At 36.3% G+C, this 25,956-nt stretch overlaps 1 long non-coding RNA gene across 1 annotated transcript in view; it reads left to right on the forward strand.

Moving 5' to 3' along the window:
• Positions 1–6,688: 6,688 nt before the first annotated feature.
• Positions 6,689–25,956, forward strand: part of LOC125960698 (uncharacterized) — a 43,465-nt gene continuing 24,197 nt past the window's right edge. Inside the window, exons 1-2 of the long non-coding RNA XR_007470634.1 lie at positions 6,689–14,419; positions 16,359–16,433. This is a non-coding gene — a long non-coding RNA (uncharacterized LOC125960698). The remainder of the gene's footprint in view (positions 14,420–16,358; positions 16,434–25,956) is intronic.

Here is a 25,956-nt window from a genome sequence, read left to right on the forward strand (position 1 = left end):
TATTTTCTGGCTTTAAACTCACACTGCCTACTTTTGATAATGACAAAAGATATCAAGTTCATGTTCTTGTCCCCTGTGCTCCTCTGCTTTATGCATGTGGACTTTACTACAGAAAACTGGTATATAGACGCATCAGCATAAGATAGCATCTGTGAGAACCTTTAAGAACATTAAGGGCAGATTTAGACCAACACACAGGTAGTTGTTTAGTAAGAAAGAAGTTGGCATTCTAAAATCTACCTCTTATCTCCTGTGAAAAGGATACTTAATTCCTGAAGACCTAGTTTTTACACCAACTAAAGAGGTAAAATTTGGTAATTACATCATCAAAATCTGCCTGGCCACACTGCATGTGCCATGCAATCACACTCTTCTTTTTCACCAATAGAATGTTCATTGGTTCCTTTTGGTAACTTTATGTACTGTGGATTAAAATCAGACCTTGTCTGTTCCTATCAGGGAAGGAAAAGTAAAAAGAGAAGAAGGTATTTTTAGAGTGAAGACCAGCCAAGAAAATTAAACCAGACCATTGAGCTTAATGGAGTTGGAGAAACCAAGGAGCAATTATTAGTTCAAAATAATGACCTTCCATCCAACTTCAAGGAAATGTGGGATAGCAGAATTCCCTCAACTCTCTCTGCATTTCTCTCTCTCTCTCTCGTGCCTATCCATGGAAGGACACAAGGAATGAAGGTGGTAGGGATCAATAACCAACTATGCTAACCATGAAGTATAGTTATATAGCTTAAATATTTTTTCCAATAGTATCAATTCCCTTTGTAAGTATTAAAATAGCACATCAAAAGTTAGCCATATGGAGCTTTCTAAGAATATAGGTAAAATAAGTTTCAGTTGGTCCCAAAGAGATTTACAGCTATTTATAACCTAAAACCAGCTCACTGGCTGTGATAGAATAAAAGCTGTGGGGGGGTAGTGTCATGAAAACAATAAAAGAGCCAAATAGTTTTAATGGGGTGACACTTGTCTCAAAAGTGGTGGGAGAAAATTTGTCCTTTCTCTGTTCTGTCGTGCTGAAATAGTATATATAGAACAGATTATGTTGCCCAGTTTAGGGAATTTTAAATTGCCCAGACAAGCAGGTTGGAAGTAGAATTTGAGATCTATCTGTATGTATACTGGGGGAGTTTATTTTCTTATTCAAATATAGTGAATAATAAAACTAAACCATTGAATGAACCCATCTCCCTATTATACAAAATTGCTTTAGTAACCTTAATATCTAGTTTATGTTATAGTGAATTATGACTTACAATATAGTTAATTGTAGCATACTTATATAATGCCATTCCTATATAATTTTGTTAACATACAAGCAGGCATTTCTCTCTTGCCACTTTAGATCAATTTCAGAATTAAAATAATCTACCTAATACATATTAAGTGAGAGAATATAGCATTAATTTCTTTAAATTTTGTCTGAAGTTGTATAAATCTATACATATTTCTTACATGATCCTGAGAGCTCCTGAGAAATAAATGAACAGTCCAAAGGATTCTGTGATTTGAAAAAGCAAAATCTGTTGTAAAAAGGAAATATAAATCAAGAGGAAAAGCCACACGAAAGAAGTATGTATTCAATCTTTGCTTAGGATCAAACTACATTTTTCACATAATTCACAGAGACTAAGATGCCAAGTTGATACATGACTTGGAATATATTGAAGTTATAACAAATTCTAGAACACTGTTGAAAGGAAAAAGAAAATGCTAATGCTAAATTTTTGGTGCTACAAATGGGAATGCTTTGGTATCATAAAACATCTTAGCCTAAAAAGTGCATCCTAATAAAGGTAAGTATGTTTCAATCACTTTTCTGGATCTCTTCTTTAAGATAGATTTTCAAAACCTAGAGTCATGTCTGCCATCATGCTAGTATTACGTCCTTAATTGGGAAGACACTTCTCTTGGTAAAAGCTTGAAGCTACTTCTTCATGTGTGTGATTTTCTCTGGCACTAGGGACTCTGCCTCTAGTTTGTCAGAGGAGAACTTTAAAATGGGAAAACTTTAGTCAACAAACATTATTTTCGTTGACAAATATCCATCCTATTTAGCTTAACTTTTTTATTGAAGGGACAGTTGTTTTAAACTCAATTTATCAGTTACCATCATCAGCTGTGTTATAAGCATCTCAAAGCCAAATCCACTAGTGCCTCTCTGTGCAAGTTCACGGTTACCCCCTAAGAAAGCAGTACATGCACTAAATGTAATTTTGACTTTGTCTAGAAGGGTAAGTAAAGTACAAGGGCTTAGTCCCTTACCAGGAAGGACTCCATCTTACTGCAGAGATGATTAGGAATACAGTTAGAACCAGTATATTGTACAGACATTTCTCATTTTTCCCACTTGACTGACCTTTGGTTATATCAAGGTCCCTGCTCATAAGCATCCAAAATGCCCTCTTCTTCCTATCTTTTTCTCCTTCTTTTATGACACCTTTTCTTCCTTCCTCTTCCTGTCCAATTACCCACAAGCACACACCTGCCTGGATTATTGGCTTCCTCTGGGCATCACTGTCTTTGAGATGCTAGCAATGATATTAGCAAAGGCAAGTCCTCTTTCCCTGGTGCATCTTATGCTTTAGAGTGGACTAAATATAAGATTGGCCTTTGGTTTCACTAATATGCATTAATCTTCTGTGTTATAAGCATTACTCTGGTGCATTAATACATCAAAAGCTATCCTTATTTTGCAGAGGACCTAAAAAGCCACTTGAACACTTCCGGGTCTTTTAAATGAAATGACCATGAGAAACAGGTCCCACTAATGGTAATTCCCACTAGTGGTAATTCCCACTAATTACCAAAGGCTTCAGGGCCTTGGAATCAAATCACTTCTGGGACCCCAAGAGCTATTGGCCCAAAATATCTGGTAGTTAATACCAATACTTTTCATTTTATCATCAGTTTTAGTCTTCCTAAGATGCCAAGTGATTAGTGATGACACAGTGAAAGTGTTTAAATTGCCAAAACTTTAAATTTTACACATTTTTCTTAATAGAGAAGTTGAGACTAAGCCAATATTTCCTGTACCAACACTAAAATCTAGCTATTTGTAAGTATTCATTTAAAGGGAGAAGTGATTATTTTTCAAAAAGAATTCTACCCCAAACCCAAATTAAACAATTTGCTCATTTCTGCTCCTGTTTTCTGGTCTCCATTTTAATTACCCTTATTTGGGTGTCTGAATTTACTCATAACTCTTACCTATCAGGAGATAAAAGGAATGGGAAAGCAAGCCTGCCATTTTATACTTCAAAGTCAGACTCAGCATGCTAAATCTACTTCCCAAGTCCTCCTTGAAAGCCTTCAGTAAATTATTCTATAAATTATTCCAGGGGTATTGACAGAGAGCGTGGCTTTCATTTTTAGCTTTTATCCATAGCATAGAGGATCTTACTGGTATGGAGCTAACTCTTTTAAGTTCTTTAAATGTAGTTGGGTTGTAGATGGGGAGAAGAACACAAATTAAATAAAGACTATCGCTGAGTGCATTCATCTACTGATTTTCCATTCAGAGGTTCACAGATAATCAACAAGGTACAGAATAAATTTGTCTGTTGGGAGTTCTAATCAGCTGAAGAAAAACCAACTCCTAATAAGTTTTTAAAACACAGGATTATGGCAAGTCCATACACTGACTCTGACTCTATCAACTGGATTTCTTCACATTGCCCATTATTCTGATCCCATTTCTACACACAATCCTTTAGTTCTTAATTTTTCTATACAGTTGACTCTAACAACACAGGGGTTTGGGGTGCCAACCATCCCACACAGTCGAAAATACGCTTATAGCTTTTGACTCCCCAAGGACTTAACTACTAATAGCCTACTTCTGTTGATCAGAAGCCTTGCCAATAACCTAAACACTTGATTAACACGTTCTATAAGTTATATGTATTATACACTCTATTCTTACAATAAAGCTAGAAAAAAATGTTACTAAGAAGATCATAAGGAAGAGAAAATACATTTACACTACATATATGTGTTTATTGAAAAGAATGTGCATAGAAGTGGACTTCCGTGGTTCAAACCTGTGTTGTTTAAGGGTTAACTGTAGTACCAACAGTCAATGGCAAAGGTTTTCAAATTTTATAAGGCAATAATAGTTTTAAAATACTGATAATGGTTTTTCGATCCACCTCCTAGAGTAATGAAAACAAAAACAAAATCAAATGGGACTTAATTAAACTCAAACCTTTTTGCACAGCAAAGGAAATCATAAATGAAACAAAAAGACAATCCTCAGAATGGGCAAAAATATGTGCAAGTGAAGCAACTGACAAGGGCTTAATCTCCAAAATATACAAACAGCTCATGCAGCTCAATATCAAAAAAACAACTCACCCAGTCAGAAATGGGCAGATCTAAATAGACATTTCTCCAAAGAAGACATACAGATGGTTAAAAAACACATGAAAAGATGCTCAACGTCACTAATTATTAGAGAAATGCAAATCAAAACTACAATGAGGTATCACCTCACACCAGCCAGAATGGCCATCATCAAAAAATCTACAAACAATAAATGCTGGAGAGGGTGTTGAGAAAAGGGAACCCTCATACATTGTTGGTGGGAATGTAAACTGGTACAGCCACTATGGAGAATATGGAGGTTCCTTAAAAAACTAGAAATAGTGCTACCATATGATCCAGCAATCCCACTCCTGGGCATGTATCCAGAGAAAACCATAATTCAAAAAGATACAAGCACCCTAATGTTCATGGCAGCATTATTTACAATAGCCAGGACATGGAAGCAACCTAAATGTCCATCAAAAAGGAATGGATAAAGAAGATGAGGTCCATATATACAATGGAATATTACTCAGCCATAAAAAGGAACAAAATAATGCCATTTGAAGCAATATGGATAGACCTGGAGATTGTCAGACTGAGTGAAGTCAGAGAAAGACAAATATCATATGATATCTCTTATATGTAGAATCTAAGAAAAGGCTACAAATGAACTTATGTACAAAACAGAAATAGAGTTACAGATGCAGAAAATAAACCTATGGTTATTGGGGGGTAAAAGGCAGGGAGGGATAAATTGGAAGATTGGGATTGACACATACACACTACTATACATAAAATAGATAACTAATAAGGACCTACTCTATGGCACAGGGAATGCTATACTCTATAATGGCCTATATGGGAAAGAAGCTAAAAAAGAGTGTATATATGTATATGTATAACAGATTCACTTTGCTGTACACCTGAAACTAACACAACATTGTAAATCTACTATACCCCTATAAAAATTAAAAAAAAATAAAACAAAACAAAATTTCGGTACTTTCTAAAATAAAATAATAGTCTCAAAATAGCTTCATTTATAGGAAAGTCACATATTAACTACTTGACAAGTGTGGAAGGACAGGATTATTCAATAAATGATGTTGGAAAAAACTGCTTATCCTTTTAAAATCTTTACCTCAGTGTTTTCAAATAAATATAGATTAATCAAAAAGGTAAATATAAAAATTACAGAGAGAAGAAAATAGAAATTAAAAATATCAAATGTTAGGAATGGCATAATATCTAACATTAGAGATAATGGGATAAAATCCAAATAAAAGATAAACAATTTTGTACACACACAATAATTTTTGATCATTAAAAAATAACAGAGGAACCAAGATGGCAGAGTAGAAGGACGGGCTCTCACTCCCTCTTGCGAGAACACCAGAATAACAACTAGCTGCTGGACAGTCATCGACAGGAAGACACTGGAACTCACCAAAAAAGATATCCCACATCCAAAGACAAAGGAGAAGCCACAATGAGATGGTAGGAGGGGCGCAATCACAGTAAAATCAAATCCCATAACTGCTGGGTGGGTGACTCACAGACTGGAGAACACATACCACAGAAGCCCACCCACTGGAGTGAAGGTTCTGAGCCCCACGTCAGGTTTCCCAACCTGGGGGTCCAGCAACAGGAGAAGGAATTCCTAGAGAATCAGACTTTGAAGCCTAGTGGGAGTTGATCACAAGACTTCGACAGGACTGGGAGAAACAGAGACTCCACTCTTGGAGGGAACACACAAAGTAGTGTGTGCATCGGCACCCAGGGGAAGGAGCAGTGACCCCAGGGGAGACTAAACCAGACCTACCTGCTAGTGTTGGAGGGTCTCCTGCAGAGGCGGTGGGGGGTGGGGCAGGGGCTGTGGCTCACCCTGGGGACAAGGACACTGACAGCAGAAGTTCTGGGAAGTACTCCTTGGCGTGAGCCCTCCCAGAGTCTGTCATTAGCCCCACCAAAGAGCCCAGGTAGGCTCAAGTGTTGGGTTGCCTCAGGCCAAACAACGAACAGGGAGGGAACCCAGCCCCACCCATCAACAGTCAGGTGGATTACAGTTTTACTGAGCTCTGCACACCAGAGCAACAGTCAGCTCTACCTACCACCAGTCCCTCCCATCAAGCCTCTTAGATAGCCTCATCCACCAGAGGGCAGACAGCAGAAGCAAGAAGAAATACAATCCTGCAGCCTGTGGAACAGAAACCACGTTCACAGAAAGATAGACAGGATGAAAAGGCAGAGGGCTATGTACCAGATGAAGGAACAAGATAAAACCCCAGCAAAACAACTAAATGAAGTGGAGATAGGCAACCTTCCAGAAAAAGAATTCAGAATAATGATAGTGAAGATGATCCAGGACCTCGGAAAAAGAATGGAGGCAAAGATCGAGAAGATGCAATGTTTAACAAAGACCTAGAAGAATGAAAGAACAAACAGAGATGAACAATACAATAACTGAAGTGAAAACTACACTAGAAGGAATCAATAGCAGAATAACTGAGGCGGATAAGATAAGAATGGATAAGTGACCTGGAAGACAGAATGGTGGGATTCACTGCTGCAGAACAGACTAAAGAAAAAAGAATAAAAACAAATGAAGACAGCCTAAGAGACCTTTGGGACAACATTAAATGCAACAACATTCACATTATAGGGGTCCCAGAAGAAGAAGAGAGAGAAAAAGGACCAGAGAAAATATTTGAAGAGATTACAGTCAAAAACTTCCTTAACATGGGAAAGGAAATAGCCACCCAAGTCCAGGAAGCACAGCAAGTCCCATACAGGATAAACCCAAGGAGAAACATGCCGTGACACATAGTAATCAAACTGGCGAAAATTAAAGACAAAGAAAAATTATTGAAAGCAGCAAGGGAAAAATGACAAATAACATACAAGGGAACTCCCATAAGGTTAACAGCTGATTTCTCAGCAGAAATTCTAGAAGCCTGAAGGGAGTGGCACGATGTACTTAAAGTGATGAAAGGGAAGAACCTACAACCAAGATTACTCTACCCAGCAAGGAACTCATTCAGATTCGATGGAGAAATCAAAAGCTTTACAGACAAGCAAAAGCTAAGAGAAATCAGCACCACCAAACCAACTCTACAACAAATACTAAAGGCACTTCTCTAAGTGGGAAACACAAGAGAAGAAAAGAATCTACAAAAACAAACTCAAAAAAATTAAGAAAATGGTTATAGGAACATACATATCGATAATTACCTTTAACATGAATGGATTAAATGCTCCAACCAAAAGTCACAGGCTTGCTGAATGGATACAAAAAGAAGACCCATCTATATGCTGTCTACAAGAGACCCACTTTAGACCTAGGACACATACAGACTGAAAGTAAGGGGATGGAAAAATATATTCCATGCAAATGGAAATGAAGAGAAACCTGGAGTAGCTATACTCATATCACATAAAATAGACTTTAAAATGAAGAATGTTAAAAGAGACAAGGAAGGACACAACATAATGATCAAGGGATCAATCCAAGAAGAAGATATAACAATTATAAATATATATGCACCCAACATAGGAGCACCTCAATACATAAGGCAACTGCTAACAGCTATAAAACAGGACATCAACAGTAACGAAATGATAGTGGGGGACTTTAACACCTCACTTACACCAATGGACAGGTCATCCAAAATGAAAATTCATAAGAAAACAGAAGCTTTAAATGACACAATAGACCAGATAGATTTAATTGGTATTTATAGGACATTCCATCCAAAAACAGGAGATTACCCTTTCTTCTCAAGTGTGCATGGAACATTCTCCAGGATAGATCACACCTTGGGTCACAAATCAAGCCTCAGTAAATTTAAGAAAATTGAATTCATATCAAGCATCTCTTCTGACCACAACGCTATGAGATTACAAATGAATTACAGGGAAAAAAACGTAAAACACACAAACACATGGAGGCTAAACAATATGTTACTAAATAACCAAGAGATCACTGAAGAAATCAGAGGAAATCAAAAAATACCTAGAGACTAATGACAATGAAAATGATGATCCAAAACCTATGGGATACAGCAAAAGCAGTTCTAAGAGGGAAGTTTATAGCTATACAAGCCTCCCTCAAGAAACAAGAAAAATCTCAAGTAAACAATCTAACATTACACCTAAAGGAACTAGAGAAAGAAGAGAAAACAAAACCCAAAGTTCACAGAAGGAAAGAAATCATAAAGATCAGAGCAGAAATAAATGAAATAGAAACAAAGAAAACAATAGCAAAGATCAATAAAACTAAAAGCTGGTTCTTTGAGAAGATAAACAAAGTTGATAAACCTTTAGCCAGACTCATCAAGAAAAAGAGGGAGAGGACTCAAGTCAATAAGATTAGAAATGAAAAAGAAGAAGTTACAACAGTCACCGCAGAAATACAAAGCATCCTAAGAGACTACTACAAGCAACTCTATGCCAATAAAATAGACAACCTGAAAGAAATGGACAAATTCTGAGAAAGGTATAACCTTCCAAGACTGAACTGGGAAGAAACAGAAAATATGAAGAGACCAATCACAAGTAATGAAATTGAAACTGTGATTAAAAATCTTCCAACAAACAAAAGTCCAGGATCAGATAGCTTCACAGGGGAATTTTATCAAACATTTAAAGAAGAGCTAATACCCATCCTTCTCAAACTCTTACAAAAAATTGCAGAGGAAGGAACACTCCCAAACTCATTCTATGAGGCCACCATCACCCTGATACCAAAACCAGACAAAGATACTACAAAAAAAGAAAATTACAGACCAACATCACTGATGAATATAGATGCAAAAATCCTCAACCAAATACTAGCAAACAGAATCCAACAACACATTAAATGGAACATACACCATGATCAAGTGGGATTTATCCCAGGGATGCAAGGATTCTTCAATATTTGCAAATCAATGTGATACACCATATTAAAAATTGAAGAATAAAAACCATATGATCATCTCAATAGATGCAGAAAAAGCTTTTGACAAAATTCAACACCCATTTATGATAAAAATTCTCCGGAAAGTGGGCATAGAGGGAACCTATCTCAACATAATAAAGGCCACATATGACAAACCCACAGCAAACATCATTCTCAATGGTGAAAAACTGAAAGCATTTCCTCTTAAGATCAGGAACAAGACAAGGATGTCCACTCTCATCAATATTATTCAACATAGTTTTGGAAGTCCAGCCATGGCAATCAGAGAAGAAAAAGAAATAAAAGGAATACAAATTGGAAAAGAATAATTAAAACTGTCACTGTTTGCAGATTACATGATACTATACATAAAGAATCCTAAAAATGCCACAAGAAAACTACTAGAGCTAATTAATGAATGTAGTAAAGTTGGAGGATACAGAATTAATGCACAGAAGTCTCTTGCATTCCTATACACTAATGATGAAAAATCTGAAAGAGAAATTATGGAAACACTCCCATTTACCACTGCAACAAAAAGAATAAAATACCTAGGAATAAACCTACCTAGGGAAACAAAAGACCTGTATGCAGAAACTATAAGACACCAATGAAAGAAATTAAAGATACCAACAGATGGAGAGAAATACCATGATCTTGGATTGGAAGAATCAACATTGTGAAAATGACTATAGTACCCAAAGCAATCTACAGGTTCAGTGCAATCCCTGTCAAATTACCAATGGCAGTTTTTACGGATCTAGAACAAATCATCTTAAAATTTGTATGGAGACACAAAAGACCCCGAATAGCCAAAGCAGTCTTGAGGGGAAAAAAATGGAGCTGGAGGAATCAGACTCCCTGACTTCATAGTATACTACAAAGCTACAGTAATCAAGACAATATGGTACTGGCACAAAAACAGAAACATAGATCAATGGAACAAGATAGAAAACCCATGCACCAATGTCAACTAATCTATGACAAAGGAGGCAAGGATATACAATGGAGAAAAGACAGTCACTTCAATAAGTGGTGCTGGGAAAACTGGACAGCTACATGTGAAAGAATGAAATTAGAACACTCCCGAACACCATACACAAAAATAAACTCAAAATGGATTCAAGACCTAACTGTAAGACGGGACACTATAAAACTCTTCGAGGAAAACATAGAAAGAAAACTCTTTGATATAAATCACAGCAAGATCTTTTTGATCTACCTTCTAGAGTAATGGAAATAAAAACAAAAATAGACAAATGGGACCTAATGAAACTTAAATGCTTTTGCACAGCAAAGGAAACCATAAACAAAATGAAAAGACAACTCTCAGAATGGGAGAAAATATTTGCAAATGAATCAATGGACAAAGGATTAATCTCCAAAATATATAAACTGCTCATGCAGGTCAATATTAAAGAAACAAAGAAACCAATCCTAAAATGGGCAGAAGACCTAAATATACATTTCTCCAACGAAGACATACAGATGGCCAAGAAGCACATGAAAAGCTGCTCAACATCACTATTTATTAGAGAAATGCAAATCAAGACTACAATGAGGTATCACCTCACACAAGTTAGAATGGGCATCATCAGAAAATCTACAAACAACAAATGCTGGAGAGGGTGTGGAGAAAAGGGAACCTTCTTGCACTGTTGGTGGGAATGTAAATTGATACAGCCACTATGGAGAACAGTATGCAGGTTCCTTAAAGAACTAAAAATAGAATTACCATGTGATCCAGCAATCCCACTACTGGGCATATACCCTGAGAAAACCATAATTCGAAAAGACGCATGCACCCCAATGTTCATTGCAGCACTATTTACAATAGCCAGGTCATGGAAGCAACCTAAGTGCCCATCGGCAGATGACTGGATAAAGAAGTTGTGGTACATATATACAAAGGAATATTACTCAGCCATAAAAAAGAACAAAATTGAGTCATTTGTTGAGACATGGATGGATCTAGAGACTGTCATACAGAGTGAAGTCAGAAAGAGAAAAACAAATATCGTATATTAACGCATGTATGTGGTACCTAGAAAAATGGTACAGATGAACCGGTTTTCAGGGCAGAAGTTGAGACACAGATGTAGAGAACAAACGTATGGACACCAAGGGGGGAAAACCACGGTGGAGTGGCAATTGTAGTGTGCTGAATTGGACGATTGGGATTGACAAGTATACACTGATGTGTATAAAACTGATGGCTAATAAGAACCTGTAGTATAAAAAAACAAACAAAAAAACTAACACTAAGCTTTCTTTGGGTTATTTGTATAGAAATATGTTAATATAAATGTTCTACACATTACATGAAATTTCTAAAAATCTTATATGTTTTGGTATAATGTTATAAGTCATAATTCAAGTTATTACTTTAAAATGTATATCTCAGAAGTAACTACATTTCCTTGTCAATTGCATTATTATGAACTTTCATCAAATCTTTAACCATGGTCATTTTTAAGTCTTTTGTCATTTACAGACAGTTCTGGGTGTACTCTGACGCTTTCACAAAAATGTTCCTATAAAAGGGTTTCATCTTTAAGGAATTCATGGAAAAGACTGACAAGTACAGGTTTCTGGTAACAGAAATGAATATGCATTTTCAGAACTCTAATGGAAAACTGATGAATTCATAAAAATGCTAACAAAAGATCAAGATGAAAAAAAATGAATTACATGGGACTGAGTGAACTGATGAGGATGATTATAATTTTGGTGTCTTTCTGTTTGAATAAAAAAAAAAAATCCCACAAGGACTCAGAGGCAAAAAATATAGAAATCAATTTTCACTGCAAAGTAAAGGAGCTGTTACAGTGGAGGATTACTGGACTGAATGTCAATATCATGACATAGTATGAGCATGTTTTGCATTTGGTAATTGCAATCATTGTTGCTCTTGTTGTGGTCATCCATTTACAATGCTTGGTGTCAGTTTATTTATCTCTATGTGTGTGTGTGAGTTTTGGAAAAAAAAAAAGAGCTCAGGAGTTGTCACTTCCATCCTCACAACAGAATAAAATCTGAGTAAACTAAAAAATAAAATAAAATCAAATACCATCAAAAAGGATAAAATATTTAGGCATGACCTTAACAAAATAAGCATGAGACATGTACATAGAAAACTACAAAATATTGTTGGAAGAAAATAAAGAAGACATAATAAATGGGAAAAAAATCCCAGGTTCATTGATCAGAAGGCCTCATACTGTTAAGGTAACTATACTTTCCAAATGGAGCAACAGATTCAATGAATCTGTGTCAAAATTCCAGTTGCCTCTTTTTTTCAGTAATTGACAAGCTGATATAAAATTAATTGAAAATGCAAGGAATCCAGGATAATCAAAATAACCTTGAGAAGGAACAAAATTTGGAGTACTCAACTTACCATTCTTGAGTTCAAAATTCACATACAGCTATGATAATCAAGACATTGTGGCACTAGCATAAGGCTAAACATATAGATCGATGGAATAGAATTTAGTTACCAAATACGAATCCTTACATTTGGGCCAGTTGATTTTACAGGTTTGCCAAGACAATTCAATGTGGATTATTTTTCTAACAAATGTTGCTAGGACAAGTGGATATCCACACGCAAGTTGGACTCCAACCTCACACCATATACCAATTGACTCAGAGTGGAACATAGACTTAAATATAAAAGCTAAAACTTTAGAATAAAACACAGGAGTAAATTGTCATGACCTTCAGTTAAACAATGGTTTCTAGTTTATAACACCAAAAGGACAGGTGACAGAAGAAATAAATTGAACTTCATCAGCATTTAAAACTTTTGTGATTCAAAGCATACTATCAAGAAAGTGAATAGACAACCCAAAGAATGGGATAAAATATTTGTAAATTATAAAGCTGATAAGAGTGTCTTATCCAGAATATATAAAGGACTCTTACAACTCAAAAATTAAAAAATCAAATATTCCAATTAAAAATAGTTAAATAATTTGAATAGATATTTCTCTAAAGAAGATATATACATATAGTAAGCACATAAAAAGATGCTCAAAACCTTTGACCATTAGGGAAATGCAAACTTATGCACAGTGAGGTAAACTTCACAAGTCTTAAAGGCATTCAGCTAAAGGAAAGAAGAAGTTTGAAGAGACCATATATTGTGTGATTCCATTTATATGACACTGGAAAAGGGGAAACTATAGAGATAGTAAGCAGATTAGTGTTTACCAGGGGCTTGAGAAAGAGGATGATTAAATAGGTGAAGTGGGGCTTCCCTGGTGGCACAGTGGTTGAGAGTCCGCCTGCTGATGCAGGGCACACGGGTTCGCGCCCCAGTCCGGGAAGATCCCACATGCCGCGGAGCAGCTAGGCCCGTGAGCCATGGCCGCTGAGCCTGCGCGTCCGGAGCCTGTGCTCTGCAACGGGAGAGGCCACAACAGTGAGAGGCCCGCGTACCGCAAGAAAAAAAAAAAATTGGTGAAGTGAAAATGTGTGTCGGGTGTATGTATATTTCTGAAATATATCTCTGTACTGTCTTCACAACTGTTTTATAAATCTAAAACTGTTCTAAATTTTAAAAGTTTATTTTTGAGAAGTCATTCCTGAGCTTAATATAAAGAACATTAGCAATATTGTAATATTCCCTGTATGCATATCCCCAACTTCATCCTCTTCCCTACCCACTGAAGGTGTTATTTATTATTATTTTGAAGTCTCTATTCATCATTCCTTTATTTCTTCTTATTATTTTTCTCTCTACATTTCTATTTCCAAATAACATACTGTTCAGCTTTGCTCATCTTCAAACTTAGATAAATATAAGTGTATAAATTAATCCATATCACTAGCATAATCATGAGAAAACATGCGACAAATCCACATTTTGGAACATTCTACAAAATATTTGACCAGTACTTTTCAAAAGGGTAAAGTGCATGAAAAATAAGTGAAGACTGAGAAAGTGTTGCAGATTGGGAGAATACCTGAGGTAGCGGGTAGACTCTAAGATGGTACCCGATGATCCCCACTTCTTGGTATACCACTTTGTGTTCTAATCCCTGCTCATGTGTGTGGGCAGGAACTGTGACTTTCCCACATGGCAAGGAACTGAATGCAACCTCTAGACAATGGCCAGTAAGGAACAGAGGCCCTTGGTCCAACAGACTGCAGGTAATTGAATTCTAACCATCATGTGAGTTTGGAAGGGTAATCTTCCTTGAGCCTTCTGTTGAAACTTTATCCTTGCACATTATCTACATCTGGATTCTTCACCCACACAAACTTTGAGACAATATGTGTGTAATTTTAAGATGCTAAATTATGTGGTAATTTATTATTAGCAAAAAAATTATGTGATACATATGGCAAATAAATGTAATGTTGTGTCCTGGAATATTGGAAAAGAAAAATGACCTTAGTTGGCAAACCTATTGATAAAATATCAAGAAAGTCCAGACTTCCTTTAGTAGTTTTATACCACTGTTAATTTCTCAGTTTTTATAAATAAACTATGGTGATATAAGAAAAAATAATAAGTTAAAAAAAGAAAATATTGAAAATAAATTTCTGGAAGTTTTACAAAGGAAATATACATATTTCGTACAGGCACACAAAAGAAACACCAAGACTAGCATAAGTAACTGGATATAGGACTTAAATTATTTTGTCTTTGGTTAAAAATCATATGTTTAAGTTATCTAGTGATAAAAGAAATGAAAAATTGTCTAAGCTCATTGGTATTATACTTTTAAATTATATATAAATATGTAAACACTGTACATACTTTAGACAAAGAGGTCATATGCATACATAAATAATAAAAGAAGTGGGATATTTCTATTAGTAGTTTTTTAGCTATTAATGAAGTATAGAGTTGACAAATAAAAGCATCCAATACTGGTGAGGATGGACATCTTCAAATACTGTTGGTGACAGTGAAAAATATCCACTTTAGAAAGAATGTGGCAATGCTTATGTAATAAGATATAAAATGGGACCCTTTGTTTATCAGTTTTGGTTGGGGTCTCAAGAGAATAGATGATAACTGACCCCTTATTCTATAGTAAAGTGCTAGACCATCTGCATAACTTGCAAAGAAAGTGTCCAAGTATCCAAGAACTCAACACATCACCCACCTCCTGGCTATATAACCAAAGACCAATAATTTAATTATGGAAGTTGAAGGCTTAAGAGAGGATTTATTTGGAGAAACATGGAGGTGCTGTGGTCTCATGGGGGTGGTGCTAGTCTTTTTATGCCTCAGGAGTAGTGAGAAATGATTTAAAGAGGCAACTCGGAAAGCTTGGTGTGATTTCTCGGAGTTGGTGGTCAATGGGCATTGAAGGGGTGGCCTTGTAGAGGAGCATCTGATAAACCTAAGATATCTAACTATAAAGAACCTGGCTGAAGAAGCCTGTGACATCAGTGTAGATGGGACTCTTTGACAGAGTCAGAGGTGTGTGTGTGTGTCTGTGTCTGTGTGTAGGGAATGTGATGGGAGATTGTTGGAGGACTTAGATTAGGAAGTGAAGTGATGTGATTGGATTTACACTTTTAAAAGCTGACTCAGGCTGAGGAGTGGATTAATAATAATCGTAATTGTGATGGTTAATTTTATGTGTCAATTTAACTAGACCATTAGGTGCCCAGACATTTGGTCAAACATTATTCTGGGCACCTAATGATCTAGTCAAGGGAGAATTCAGTGTTGGGAGTTCTGTGGAGTGTTTTTGGATGAGATTAACATTTGAATTGGTAGACTGAATAAAGAAGATTCCCTTCCCTGATATGGGTGGCAATTATCTAATCAATTAAACACCTGAATAAAATAAAAAAGGCTGAGTAAGAGAGAACTCCTGCCTGAATGTTTGATCTGGGACATCAGTCTTTTCCTGCTTTAAGACTGGAACTGAAAAATCGGCTCCTCTTAGGTCTTGAGCCTGTCAGATTTCAGACTGGAACTTACACTATTGGCTCTCCTGGTTCTCAGGTCTTTGAAGTTGGACTGAAGTTTAAACTATTAATATTAGCTCACCTAGTCCTCAGGCCTTTGAACTTGGACTGGAACAATACCATAAAAATTATTAACATTGACTGTTTCTTGTACTAGGTGCTACCCACTGGCTCCCTTGGGTCTCTGCCTTGCGGACTGCAGATCTCAGGACTTTTCGGACTCCATTATCATGTGAGTCAATTCCTTATAATATATCTCTTTCTAAATATGTGTCTATATATTCTGTTGGTTCTGTTTTTCAGGAGAACCCTGAATAATACAGTAATAATAATTACTAACATTAAGTGTTTCTTGTACCAGATGCTATCCAAATGTTTTATGTTTACATATATCAATCTATGTAATCTTCACAATGACTCTATAATAGATACTATAATGGTCATCATTTTAAAGATAAGGTAATTGACAGAGCTAGTTAGAGGTCAGGTCAGGTCCAAGATTCTCATTCATACAGTCTACTTTCTGCACTCACTCCCCTACCCCCTACTCTATACTCCAGAGTAACAAAAACTGATTATGGTTAGGGACAATGATGGAAGCAGGGAGACCATTATAAGGCTCTTGCCAATCAGGCAAGAGATGATAGTGGCTAAGACTAGGCTTAGAGCAGATTGTAATTACATATTGAAGGTGTGGTATAAGAGACAAGTGCCAAACACAGCAGTGGACATGTATCCTGTGAAAGCAAAGCAAAGGAAACACAGATTTTTGGAATTAACTTGTTACTCTAGCATACCTAAACTATCCTTTCTTATGATTTTGATTCTTTTTCCATATCATCTTTTAATGCATTTGAAATTTTATATATCCATTAGACATATATACATTATAATTATATAAGTATATAATAGATAAATTAATATATAAAACATATATATACAGCTTTATTTATGTGGGTACATTTATTTTACCAAGAGGGTTTATAGTTATAAATTCTCAAAGAGTCTTGTATCCTCACAAAAGTTTAAGAGCATGGGTTTAGAGAGTCCCGATCAGGAGTTTCTAGGGTACAATACAGACACCTGAACCCCACTGGAGCCAAAGAACTACGTGGTGATGTTCTTGAGTGGAACCCTGATTACTGAGAATAAAAATGATGGGTAGCTCCTGAAGCAGAGCAGATGCTAAATGTTCCTGATAAATGGCATTTATCAAGAAAGGAAGATAGGAGATTTGGACAGAGATAGGAAAACTGGGACAAAGAATCAGGAATCCTGCTTTGAGCATTCCAAGTTTGAAAGCCTTTATGCTTCTAAGCAGAGAGCCAGACTATGTGGTTTCATATAAGAGTCTGGAGCTCAAGGGAGAATTCAATGCGGAGATGTAAATTTTAGTGGTATCGGTTTATGGGTGATATTTAAAACCATGAGACTATAAGCCATGAGACTAGGAAGAGTGTCTAAATAAAGAACAGAAGGCGGCTCAGAGCCAAGTCATTCCAACATCTGAAGCTTTGAAATAGGAGGCAAAATTAGGGAGGGAGACAGAAAAGAAGTAGATAGAGGGGTTAGAGGAAAATCAGGAAATGGAAGTATTTCAATACCCAAAGAAGAAAGTATTTCAAGGAGAGAGAGGGGAATGATGCTGAGGGAGCAAGATGAAGGATGAGGAGTGACAACTGGCAGGATGGAGGCTGAGGGTGAGCTGGACCAGAGCTGTTTCAGCAGAGTGATTGAGAAAGAATCTCATTGAAGTAGATTGAGGAGTGATTCAAGGTTAGGAAAAGCAGACAAGAAATGAAGACAGTTAAGTTAAGCAAGCCTATAAATCATTGAAACTTGCATGTTACTGGTATTAATAAAAAAATCCAAATCTCCTTTCATTAAAGATCTTAAAATTTTCTAGCAACAGTCTTAATTGGAATATTGGTGTGTCTGCTGAAGGGCTGGTGAGGGGGAGGGATTCTCTTTGGTTCTCTACTTGCCATCAGATGTCCCCAAAACCTCCACCAGGAGGACTCAGCATATAGTCACAGTCACATCAATGATTTATTACAGTGAAAAGATGCAAAGCAATATCAGCAAAGGGAAAAGGCACATGGGGTGAAGTCTGGAGGAAACCAGGTGCATGTTTCCATTAGTCATCTTCCAGTGGAGCCACACAGGAAATGCTTAACTCCTCCAGCATCAAATTGTGCCAACAGGTGTGAAATGTCTACTCGGGAAGATCATTAGAGACTCATTACCCAGGGTTTCCACTAGGGGCTGGTCACATGGGCACCCTCGGCTGAGCACATACCAAAGTTCCAGACTTTCAGAAGGAAAGCAGTTGTTCAGCATAAACCACATTGTTTGCTCAAAAAGTTCAAGCACAGTGAGCCCCTCTTATGAGTAAGGGATTGGTTGGAGCAATCCCAAAATCTAAGTTCTTCAACATCACCCAAGGGCCAACCTTGCAAGCAGGCCTTTCTAAGGACAGCAGTCTCAGGACTGCTATGTTAACGCCTTTTTTGCATACCATCTGTTACAGATTAAATATTTATATCCCCCCAAAATCATATCTTGAAGTCTTAATCTCCAGTGTGATAAGTACTTGGAGGAAAGGGCTTCAGCACATAATTAGATTTAGATTAGGTCATGAGGGTCTGACCCTCTTGAGAGAATAAGTCCATTTATAACACTCTCTCTCTCTCTCTCTCTGTCTCTCTCTCTCTCTCTCTGTCTCTGTCTCTCTCTCTGCATGTGCACCTAGGAAAGGGCCTCTGAGCACACAGCCAGAAGAGAACCCTCATCAGAACCCAGCTATACTCACACCCTGATCTCAGACTTCCAGACTCCAGAACTGTGAGAAATGTTTGTCGTTTAAGCGACCCAGTCTATGGTATTTTGTCATAGCAGCTCCAGCAAACTAAGACAGCATCCAAAGCTGATTACCTTCTTTTCTGTCTTAATGTATTTTAGCAGTATTCTGGCTTCAGTGCATACCCATCAGAGAGGCTGAGCAAGGAGAAAGGTAATTATGAACGGGTATTATGTGGAGTTTCAGCCAGATCATCAGTGTGTCTGGCAGTAGCTAGCCAGTTCCAAATGCTGATCTGAGAGCCAAAGGCACAGCTCTAGCTTAAGGTGAAGTAGTAAGGGCATGAGAGGGCCAGAACTTAAAGCAAATAGAAAATCAAATAGTAACTTTTTTTTTTTTTTTTAACAGAAGGGGAATTGTCTGTTCCAGCCCTACCTTATACCTAGATATGAATATTTCCAATTGTTGGGAGTAAGGCCAGTCACACCCAGAGGATGGAAGGTCAAAAGCTGTGTAGTTGAGGTGTCATTCACACAGAGACCTGCCCTGCTCTAGAACCAATTGTGGTTTCTAGTAGAGGAGAAGTCTGTTCGAACTACCTGTTGCTGCATAACAAAAGACCCCACAACTTAGTGGTGGAGCCCTATATTCATTCTCATTCCATTTATTAAAAGGCAGGCACTTATTTATAATAGCCAAGATATACACAATGTAATATTAACCATAAAAAAAATGAAATCTTACCCTTTGGAAAAACATGAATGGATCTGGAAGGTGTTATGCTTAGTGAAGTAAGTCAAACAGAGAAATGCAAATACTGTATGCTTTCACTTACATGTGGAATCTAAACAAACAAAAGAATGAATATTACAAAACAGAAACAGACTCACAGAGGCAGAGAACAAACTAGTGGTTACCAGTGGGGAAGGGGGAGGAGCAAGATAAGGGAAGGGGATTAAGAGGTACAAACTACTCTGTATAAAATAGATAAGCACAAAGGATATATTGTACAGCACAGGGAGTATAGCCAATATTTCATAATAACTTTAAATGCAGTATAACCTATAAAGGTATCAAATCGCTATGTTGTACTCCTGAAACTAATATATATTGTAAACCAACTATCAATACAATTAAAACAAACAAGGTAGGCACTGTTTTCAAAAGAAGGATACACTCTAGCACACTAAGGAGCTGCTAGACTGTCTTAATTAGTTTTTACTTCACACTTATAAAGCACTGATATTTATTATGAAAATCAAAGGACCTACAAGGACTCTTCTTGGATCTACATATGAATGATAATAATGAATGTATCTGACTTATAAACAGTGAAGTAAAATGGAGCTGGATCTGTTCTCTCAATGGAATGGGGATTATATTTTTATGAGTAGAGCCTACAATCTAGAGTTTATTATAAAGTTATATGGTAGGACAGAACAAAACATAATTCCCATAAGAGGAATAACAATGACAAAAATATTTGATAAAGGTGTTTAATGTGATTCAAAAAGTGCAATCATGTTCAATAGTCATAATAAGTGAATATGTACAAGCACACGGTCATAAGTGGATGGCTGGATTTCTGTTTTAGGACTGGGATACCATGCATGTTCACTTGCAAACCTTCATTAGATACTTTTTACATATTAAAAGTCACAATTTTCTTCTTTCTAATAATTACAAATTTATATACTATTCCCTCCCCTCTGCATATGTGTGTGTGTGTGTGTGTGTGTGTGTGTGTGTGTCTCCTGTTGAATCGTTGACAGGATACAATGAGAACTAGTTTGCAGCTAGAAAGTACTTCTGTTTACAAACGTCAAAGCAAAATAAAAGTTTTCTCTTTTAATATCATTGGAAAATGAGAAGTTTGTCTATAAGCAGGCTATATTATACAAAAATAACATTTCCAAGTAAGGCATTTGAGTTTTAAACATCATCCTAATTTGCTTTACATAGGTACCACTTTAATAATTATTATTAATAATTCCTGAATCATAGTAATTATTAATGGGCTCTGTTTCTCAATGCAAATATACTTCACAGAGTTTATTAGAAAATTTACAGTAGGGGAGGAATGTCATTTGCCCTCTTAAGAGGGATAATTTCTTCTCTCTGCCTTTTGGAATATAACTGAAAAATGGAGACAGTGACTGTGCTCATAAAGCACAGACCTGTCAAGATGGCTCTGACTTAAGCCATTTCATTTTCAACTCTCAGCCAACACTAAGACAGATGGATTTGAACCTTTAGTTTTATTTTAGGAGCTTTATGCACTGTCCTACGTGAAAAAGTAATTCTATCTGTAATGGGATTTTTCATTTCCAAGCTTAATTTTAACAGCTGCTGCAGAAAATGTCCTTCTGTTAGACTTCTAATCACCAGGCAGGCTGCTTGGCAGATATCTCACCTTTGTATGAATATTCATTATAAAGTCTAAAATAGATGAATAGTTGTTGATCTGACTTCATCCTCCCTGGACCCAGAAAATAGTACCATAAAAACTTTATTTGCACCCCCTTGCTCCAGAGCTATCTCAGGACTAAGGGGCCACAACTGCCTGGTGGGTCCATCGCCAGGGCCTCTGCCCATCACGTTCAGGTCTGAGCCCAGAGCCCTGTGCCTGGAGTCAAGTTGCTGTGGCTGCCTGAGGCACCTGTTACTGGGATAAGGTGACCCCTCTCATGTCTACCTGACAGCCTCCAGCCTTCAGCAAGGTCTTTATGTAAAGCTGAAGAAAAAGAAAAGGAAAGAAAAAATAAAAGGAACAAAAAAAAGAAGGCTTTGCACCAGAGGACAGACAGCAGAAGCAAGAAGAACTACTATCCTGCAGTCTGTGGAACAAAAACCACATTCACAGAAAGATAGACAAGATGAAAAGGCAGAGAGCTATGTACCAAATGAAGGAACAAGACAAAACCCCAGAAAAACAACTAAATGAAGTGGAGATAGGCAACCTTCCATAAAAGAATTCAGAATAATGATAGTGAAGATGATCCAGGACCTCGGAAAAACAATGGAGGCAAAGATCGAGAAGATGCAAGAAATGTTTAACAAAGACCTAGAAGAATTAAAGGACAAACACCTAGAATAATTAAAGAACAAACACAAACAGAGATGAACAATACAATAACTGAAATGAAAAATACACTAGAAGGAATCAATAGCAGAATAACTGAGGCAGAAGAACAGATAACTGACCTGGAAGACAGAACAGTGGAATTCACTGCTGCAGAACAGAATAAAGAAAAAAGAATGAAAAGAAATGAAGACAGCCTAAGAGACAACTGGGACAACATTAAACACAACATCATTCGCATTATAGAGGTCCAGAAGGAGAAGAGAGAGATAAAGGACCCGAGAAAATATTTGAAGAGATTATAGTCCATAACTTCCCTAACATGGGAAAGGAAATAGCCACCCAAGTCCAGGAAGTGCAGAGAGTGCCAGGCAGGATAAACCCAAGAAGAAACACATTGAGACACACATTAATCAAATTGACAAAAATTAAAGACAAAGAAAAATTATTGAAAGCAACAAGGGAAAATCGACAAATAACATACAAGGGAACTCCCAGAAGATTAACAGCTGATTTCTCAGCAGAAACTCTACAAGCCAGAGGGAGTAGCATGATATATTTAAAGTGATAAAGGGAAGAACCTACAACCAAGATTACTCTACCCGGCAAGGATCTCATTCAGATTTGACAAAGAAATCAAAAGCTTTACAGACAAGCAAAAGCTAAGAGAATTCAGCACCACCAAACCAGCTCTCCAAGAAATGCTAAACGAACTTCTCTAGGTGGGGAACACAGAGAAGAAAAGGACCTACAAAAACAAACTCATAACAATTAAGAAAATGGTCATAGGAACATACATATCACTAATTACTTTGAACATGAATGGATTAAATGCTCCAGCCAAAAGACACAGGCTTACTGAATGGATACAAAAACAAGATCCATATATATGTGGTCTACAACAGACCCACTTCAGACCTAGGGACACTGAAAGTGAGGGGATGGAAAAAGATATTCCATGCAAATGGAAATCAAAAGAAAGCTGGAGTAGCAATACTCATATCAGATAAAATAGACTTTAAAATAAAGAATGTTACAAGAGACAAGGAACGACACTACATAATGATCAAGGGATCAATCCAAGAAGATATAACAATTATAAATATATATGCATCCAACATAGGAGCACCTTAATACATAAGGCAACTGCTAACAGCTATAAAAGAGGAAATTGACAGTAACACAGTAATAGTGGGGGACTTTAACACCTCACTTACACCAATGGACAGATCATCCAAACAGAAAGTTAATAAGGAAACACAAGCTTTAACTGACACAACAGACCAGATAGATTTTATTGATATTTATAGGACATTCCATCCAGAAACAGCAGATTACACTTTCTTCTCAAGTGCACACAGAACATTCTCCAGGACAGATCACATCTTGGGTCACAAATCAAGCCTCAGTAAATTTAAGAAAACTGAAATCATATCAAGCATCTTTTCAGACCACAATGCTATGAGATTAGAAATCAATTACAGGGAAAAAAAAATGAAAAAAACACAAACACATGGAGGCTAAACACTACATTACTAAATAACCAAGAGATGACTGAAGAAATCAAAGAGGTAATCAAAAAATAAAAAAATAAAAAAAAAAAAGAAGGCTTTTACTTGATGTTTAGTTTAGATTTTTATATTTTAAAAAATCACTCATACCCATACATCTTTCTCCTGACTGGGATTTAATAATCCAATTAATGAAGACTCTGGTCATTTTCAATGAAATCAACCAGCCTCTGAGACAATAAAATGAGAAATGTGTGTCGTGTCCTAACATTTTAGCGGTAATATCATTCCTCACGTATTTTGTTCTGTGGGTTGAAATTTACACAGAAGAATCATGATCTGTCAATGATGTCAGAGATCACTTTTATAGAGGTGCCATGCCAGATTCAGTGACTTTTTAAAAAAGGATAGGGGAGAAGGCCCAGTTAAGTTTGAATTTCTGGTAAATAAGTAATATTTTTTTTATTATAAGCATGTACCATACAATACTTGGGACATACTTATACTAAAAAAATTCCTTGTTTATCAGAAATGTAAATTTACTGGGGCATTCTGTTCTTTTATCTGAACCCTAGTTGTATATGTCTTTGGCTGTGTGTTGCATTGCTAAAATTAAACTTAGAAATCTCATTTAAGCAAATAGGAGAAAAATATCCAAATGGAGAAAACTTTTTTAAATGAAGATGAAAGTTGCCATGCAACAGAAATCCTTATAAATACATTGAAATAGTTAAACATCATATTTATCTGATTATCCTTTCTTCCCTCATTCTGTAAGTATAGGGTTGGTTGGAATGCAAAAGGCAGCTCAGTGGCTTGAGAATTGCATAATTCTCTCAAGAGATGAAGCAGTAAATTAGCAAGAAATGACTCCTCACAAGAAAATTTCTCAGTTTTATTGAAATCATTGTTTATTCTAAATTAACAGAGGATGCTTAGAAAATACGGCAGGTAATAGAGAATTGAAAGGATCAGTGGGTTGTTGGGCACTTTTTAAATACAGGTCAATGATTAGAAAATCAGATTGGACATTTATTTACCATTTCACTATTGTCAATACTAATCACTATGTCAATACTCTAATATAAAGAAAGACTAATCCTAAACCACAACTCCAGTATCTATAATACTTCACATTAAAATACACTTTTTGCTCATTATGTTAAAAGATTAACTAAACCAATAGTAGGCTACCGTATATGTTTTATATACTGGGTTGGCCAAAACGTTCATTCAGGCTTTTCTGTAAGATGTTACAGAAAAACCCAAACTAACTTTTTGGCCAACCCAATATTAAGTGTATGTGAGTGTGTGTATATGTATGTGGATACATACAAATGTGCGGGTATATATATGTAGATGGATATATATCTATGGATACTTATATCACCAGATCACCTCCCAGAGCAAGAATGGCAGCATTTTACCATAAATGTGCGTATGGACCTACATTTACTATTAAATGCAATAGAAACAAGATAAACTTCAAAATATGAAGTTGATATGCTGCTTTTTCCTTCGTTTCTTTTTCATAACTACTTTACAGTATATTATTTTTCTCTTTTACCAAATATGCCCATTTCTTAGAGAAAATAAATCACATTTTAATAAAAAGCAGCAGAAAGGATTTTTTTTAAAGGGCATGTGTTACTGTGGAAATAGTTAAGAGAACTCATTTAAGCAAAAGGCTTTCACACTATCAGCATAGGTTTATTAAAAAGAAGATACATTAAACAAATTGATAGTATTAATAATAGTGTAAGAAAAGCATTAACCTAAATAAAAAGATACATAGCCTTAGCAGCAACCATTTGAAAACAACAAGAACAGCAGAGCTATTCTATTGAGTCTAAAGGGGTCTATTATAAAACACTGTTAAGCTAATTTGCATTCTTGTTATGGAACTAAGTTAATAAATCCAATTATATTATGAGAATATTCTGTAATCCTAACTTCATAAGTTCAACCTAACTTCATGAACTCAAACCACAACTAGAATGAATTAGTGAAATTTTGATTGTGTGGGTGTTTGAGATACCCTTTCACGTCTACAAATTACAATGGTGACTGTAGTCCTGTTTGTATGTTTGACAAAGGGACTTGTGTATTAGTAATCTTTTAATGGTTAAAACAATGAAGTTGATTGTTTATGTTTTTTAGGGAGCAACTTTCAGTAACTTTAAATATACCTCTTTGCTTTTAAAAGGATCCATGTGCTTATTTCTGCTACCTTCACCTTATAGCTATGAGGTGACAAGCAATTTCATATGTAGTGAATCTTTAGAGGAAAAGCTTTAGGTAAGCACGTGTTGCCTTGAGTGTTATGGTTTTAGAAAAATTATAATTGAAGCAGTGGAGATGG

The sequence above is a fragment of the Orcinus orca genome, chromosome 12 (assembly GCF_937001465.1).
Source record: "Orcinus orca chromosome 12, mOrcOrc1.1, whole genome shotgun sequence".
Lineage (NCBI taxonomy): Eukaryota > Metazoa > Chordata > Mammalia > Artiodactyla > Delphinidae > Orcinus > Orcinus orca.